This window comes from Nematolebias whitei, chromosome 13, assembly GCF_014905685.2.
Source record: "Nematolebias whitei isolate Nwh7 chromosome 13, NemWhi1, whole genome shotgun sequence".
Taxonomy (NCBI): domain Eukaryota; kingdom Metazoa; phylum Chordata; class Actinopteri; order Cyprinodontiformes; family Rivulidae; genus Nematolebias; species Nematolebias whitei.
In genome coordinates this window covers 22731701-22738285 of record NC_056510.1, presented here as the reverse complement: position 1 = coordinate 22738285, position 6585 = coordinate 22731701, and positions in this window count along the sequence as shown.

Sequence of the window (6585 nt, the reverse complement as noted above, 5' to 3'; positions counted from 1 at the left end):
ATATATATATATATATATATATATATATATATATATATAAAAATGCAGGAATATTATCTATACTGTTTGCTTTATAACTTTTTGTGACAGCTTTTATATTACAATTATTTCCCCTAATAAGAAAGTGCAAATTAGTGTAAACTAACAAAATAAATTATTACACAAGTCAGTTTTGTCTAAAACTGACTTGCAACCATGCCATTTCAATAATAATAATAATAATAATAAACATTTTTCAAAAAAATATACATTGAAAATGCAAGAAAGAGACATTTCTTTTTATATCTTTGTGTAAGACTGAATGAGCCTTGGATGGATTGTGAAAGGAAGACAAGCTTTAAAAAAAAAAATCAAGCTTCACAGCCATAAATTAATGGATTCTGATCATTTGCATGAAATATTCAGCTTTAACACGTATCAGAGTTCAACATGTTCATCCTGCAGGACAGGTGTGGATGAGAAACTGTTGCAACGAGCAAAACTAGAATTACATTTTTGTTTAAACATGCACAATTATCTTAGAACGGAACATTAAGCAGATGCCTAATGCATCCAAAGCTTTTTAAAAATTATATTTTACTTCACAGTTTCAAGTCAGAATCTTACTAAGACAACAAGATAGAAGAAAAAAAAAAAAAACACCAATCACATTTAGAAGTTCAGTATTCACTGTATTTTTCCCAGTTAATTAAATCATATGAAAACATGAAGTTGTTCCAAATTTTCCTCATCTCGTTGTTGACCTGAGAATGTTCAATCACTTCCAAGACGAGTTGTTGTGCAGCTACATTTTCAGGCTTTCGTTTCAGTTCATCGATTATTTATAGAACATTTAAACAAACCATGCTCTGAAAATGAACAGATGTCTCATTTCACTATAACCAAACAGGCCAGTTCTGTTGCTTGTGTGGCAGATATCTGCACCAAAAACAACCCAATAAAAAAAACAAAAAAACTGTTTTTCAGTTAGATTCTAGTTTTAAGGAAGTTCCCTGTTTTCTAATATATTAAAAGTGTCCATTTCCAAATATTAAATGAACAAAAATCTATAAATTGCTACAACAAAAATAGCTTGATTGCCTGATTTAAAGGGATAGTTAAGATCTTTAACCTTTAAATAAAGGTTAATTTATAAAAAAAATAAATAATGGGTGTTGTTGAAGGCAGGGACAGGCAGTCAGGGGAGGCAGTGCCTCACCTGTGATCATGACAAGTAAAATACCAACAATGATAAGAGAAAATACATTTGACCACTTGACTGTTCTATAAAACTGTTTTCTGAATTATTTCAACAATTCAATGTCAAAATCGCAGAATTTACGCATTGCCTGTTCCAACGCATGGAAGAAATGCGAGGTGCGGCAGTGTAGTGCTTTGGTTCACCTCTGGGGGCGCTGTGTCATATACAATATACGAAGTAGGCGGTTGGAGCTCTTTACATCGCCAATATACATGTTTGATTACACATGCGCTGCACATGCTGATGTTCTACAGTCTGTCTAATATATTGAATGAATGTGTGACATATTTCTTCTTTCTAATCAGTCATAGTTGTACAGTGAAAATACACAGGGTGAGGCAGAAAGTACCTTGCTGTACCAATAGGGGGCAGTGCTGCTCCATAGGGACAATGAAACATCGCTGTACGTTTGTCTGTTACGCAGAGGGGTGAGGTGTAGCGAACGGTACACTCGTTTAAATTTGATTAGACAAAATGGAAGGTCATATTTCAAAACTAAAGAATTTTTCTAAACTCTATTTTCAGTCGAAACAGAAGCTATTAGAGACTCGTCCTTGGCGATTATCTCCATTGAAGGAGCCGGACTTTTAAAAATGAAGGCAAACAGCAACGAGTTTTACAACAGAGTAACGGAGATATTCATGGAGAAGGATAGACGTATGGATTTCATCTTAAAATAAAGGTAAGATAATACGTTGTTTAAAAAAAAATAAAATTAAAAAGCAAGAATCCCTCCACCAAAAACAAACAAACAAACAAAAAAAAAACAGTTTAACTTTACATTAAAAATTTTGTTTTTCTTGTCATCGTTGTTGAAAAGCATGGAGTTGATTAAAGCATGCCTTTTAAAAATAATAAAAAAAAAGGCTAAATTGAAATATAAGCTTTTATTTTGGGTTCATATATGTGAGCATACGGTTCCAGACGAGTCAGCCTCACCTGTCGCAAACCTCACCGCACGTCACTGGTTGAAGGGTTACGAGCTGATGATTTAATTTCTATAGATAGCTCTTTGAACAACCTCACGTTGGAGGAATGTTTGAACTCTGACTGAATCATAGGCTAACAAATAAGTGGAGCAGGATTAGGATCAAATTGATAAGTTGCTATTGGATAACAACTGCAGCCTCAATGATGTCATGCTGGTTCATGCAAATTGTAGTCGATAAATCTTCACACTACTCTCAGTTTCACATTTCAAAGTTATTCTGGCAAAAATTATTATAATGTTTCTGCAGGAAATGCACTTAGTCTGCAACAGAAAAGCTGCAGCTAGCTTGCAATAACAATACACTTTGTGTAAATAAGTGTGTTGGGCAAAACTGATAGCAAGATAAAGGCTGCTATAACTGAGGCTGTTCAAAGACCTATCTGCAGGTAAGATAATGTTTGTTGATAACATCTCCGTAGAACCCCCTTTAAACCATCTAAACTGCAGCTTTAATCTCAAAGCATCTAAACTAAACTTTAATGAATACTCGGATCAAAAAAAATAAATAAATAAAAGCAAAACAAGTCAATAATTGAAGTTTAATCCTTTATTGCTGTAAAACAATTTGCTGTGCTCTCATCTTCCCTCAGTCATTCAGTCGTCGACCTACATTTACAGTCAAACTGTCCTCGTTCCACCAACGACTGTTGTGAAAACTGTATTTCCTAACAAATGAAGAGGTGCGTTATCTTTTAATGATGAATTCACGGAGCCTAAATTAAACCTGTCTGCACGGGAGTCCAGAAACCATCCTCTTCTTAATGGAAATTCATCTTTCAATGTGCAATTATACCCCTGTAACCCAGGCTGACAAATTTAAAGAGATGAGTTAACACATGTGCTATGATTAATTACATCACATTGAACAGTGAAGGATCAGGCATGGAGATGAGAAAACAGGGTAATTATAGAGCAGTACAATGATAAACACACACACACACACTGAAGATTGTGCTGGTAAATGAATTCTTTCCACTCTACATCCTATTAGAAAGAAGCATGCTGGCTGAGACAGATGAAGAGGAATCTAAAATACTTCCAATGTTCCAACTTCTATTTATGAATAAGTAATGGACTTTACAGTGCATCCGCATTGACTTGACGCTGCAAAACATTGTTCTCTGCTACACAGGGTCCCCTTTTAATGATCTGACTGTGGCAGGAATAGCGAGCGTGCATTGGCGGCATTCATTTACAGACTTCCTCTGAATCGAAACCACCTTCTGACAATATTTACATCTGCTTCATGTCCATATGAAAGCAGCATCTGCTTTAAGAAAGAGTTTTGTTTTGCTGCAAGTGGTGACCAAGGTGTTGCCGTCACATCAAAAGCAACATTTTAAATGAGTGTTTTTCGATGAAAAGGTCTAAGTTGGCAGCAAATACAATAATCTGTAAAACCAGAAGGGAAAAATACAGAGTTCAGATTCTTGAGTGAAAAACAGGAGCTGTTTTAAGTTGATGTGGACGTCAAGTCTTTAAGAATGTTATTTCAAAGCTGCCTTATGTTGCCGAAATGTTCCCCGTGAGACTAAAGGAGACACTTTATTGTTTGGTTCTCTCAGTTTTCTGTGCAAAACGGGCCCCAAGTAAAGGCAGATCTGGTGCTGGTATATTTAAAGGATCTGCACGCACATATGCACGCACGCACGCACGCACATATGCACAAAGTCTAAAGTGACTGACCTCGTTCTAGAAGATTGATGTATTATGGGACCTCCTGATCACAAGAGGTTCTGAATAATTTTCGTCTTTGTGGCTTAGTCCTTATCAACACATCCGGGCCGGCAGCTGATTAGGCTCCATTCCTGCTTTAATCTGGACAAGTTAATTATGCAGGACATGTCAGACTTCCAAGGACGATCGCTTTTTTTATATGTGGTAGATCCACATCTGTATAGTTAATTTTGTTATCCTCCTCTAACATAAAACAATTCTACGCACTTTGATTTAGGCATGCAAAATAAATTACGTATTATATATTATACTTGGGTATGAAACTGTTTAATTCATGACAGATTAGCTTGCTTAAATTACTTGGATATTTTTCTCTTAAATGACAGTGAATGCTTGTCATTAAGTATTGCATTTGAGGAAAAATACCTTCAAGAACATTTTCATAAAAACAAAAAGAGTCATTTTTATAACTTTCATAAATTCCTAATTAAACACCTAAAGGGATTGTTCAGATCTGTAGATTTATGGACAGTCATAATCTTACCTGCTGCAGATAGCCCGTTGAAAGGGTTTCTTTGTGATGAGCTAATGGCTAGTCTGAACTGGACAAAGACCAAATGCTCTTTCTGTCCAATTAAAACAACTTAAAATTTTACATTGTGCATGAATGTCTTTTATTTTAAACTTTCAAACCACTGTCAGTTTTATAGTACATTTATTTAGACAGGACACTGCACAGGAAGTGCTACAGCTAGTTGCTGCCAGCACTGTTTTCCAACCATAAAATTCAGTGTAAATACTTGCGTAATGTAAAACTGAGGACCGGGATATTAAAAATAAAACTGGTGTTTGAATAACAATCTGTTATGGTTAGTTAGACTCCACTATGTTTTCGAGGTACTTCAAATGCACTGTGTATAAAAAATACTTTTATATGACGACAGATAACTGAAACACAGTATTTTGGTTCTACTCAGAGAAATTACAATGCTGTAAAATTGCATTGTAATTGTTCATTTAGGTCCCAAAGATGTCAGTCCTAGAATATTTTAATAGAATATAAATTAAAAAAATACACACAAGCTGTTGTGGAACTTTTGAAACAAACAAACAAACAAACAAACAAAAATACCCAACAGCTCGTTTTTTTTTTTTTTTTTTAATAGCAGTAGTCCATTCTGGTCTTGACCCCACTTGGACTAGTCATCCTCAGTCTGGTCTGAATTCAATTATATTTCCTTAAACTGAGGCTGTTCAAAAAGCTATCTACAACAGGTAAGATATTAATCAAATGCTTTTAAACACTTTTGTTTTACAAATTATACAGTAACTCAAATGCATAAATTGCATTTGGTGCGGCGGGTTCCGGCGGGGGCCTATGAGTTTGTTGCTGTTGGCCCCGGGGGGTCACTGCATGTGGTCGCTGGTGGGGTTCTTCCGGTTCTCTCCTGTGGTCCGTTCTGGGGGGTGGGTGAGTGGTTCGTCCTGTGTGGGTGGCCCTGGGGGCTCCGCGGTCGGGGTCCCTCCTGGGGTCTTGGGCTCTGGTCCCCCCTTTTTGTCTACCTCTGGTCTTGGGGGTCGGGTCTCTGGTGCTTCACGGTTACTATTAAATGTTCTATTAGAGAAGCCTTATACACTTATGCATGCTCACAACCACACACAAATAGAAGCAGGGATGCTTATGTAGGCTTTATATGTTGATATATAGATATGTATATGAATGTATATTCATGTGTATGTATGTATGTATGTATATAGGCATAGGTATGGGTATATATATTTATGGAAACTTACTGCAAAGCCATGAATATTTTAAGTTCTTTATACATATGTATTTTGTTGCTGTGTTTTGTCATGTTCTTTGCAGGTGAACAGACAGTGGCCGGGTGTTTTGCTGTGTGCTCACTTTGTGTATATTTCTTATATTTTGGAGTCTTACTTTGTCTTTTCTTTCTTTCTTTCCTATTAAAAAAAACAAACAAACAAAAAAAACCTACACTAGATAATCACTACAATAAATATTTCATAATAATGGTGTGGAGAGGATGGCTGTAAGTGGAGAAGGGAGGCCATCTATAAAAGAGAAAAAGTAAAAAAAAAAAAAAAAAAAAGAGATATTTTTCCGACATAGCCTTAACTGAGTTACAAATCATAATTTCCAACATCATTGAGAAGCTAATAGCTGATAGCACTTGGGTGAGTTTTACCACAGACATTTGGACGCTGTGTTAGCCCGTTAGCATGATTAGTCTTATGGCACAATAGACAAAAACTTTGATCTTAAAAAGGCTGTTCTTGATGCACAAGAGTGCAGAGGATCCCACACTGCAGCTAGGAACCTGGAACAAGCCTCTACAAGTGAGACAGCATCGCAGGTGACTAATGCTAATAAATAACATTTAACACTTCTCATTTAATATAAGCTAAAGTGCTATGCATATCATATGGCTGTTACTGAATATATGTCACCAGCTCTTACAGCTGTTACACATCTTTTGTATCAAATGAGCCTAAATAAAAAGGCTACGTTCTGACAAAGGAAAGTATATAAAAATATCTGTATCGGTTATCAGCCAAATAAGTTTTAGCATACCGACATATTGGATATGGGCCAAAAATCCAATATCGTGCATATATATATATATATATATATATATATATATATATATATATATAT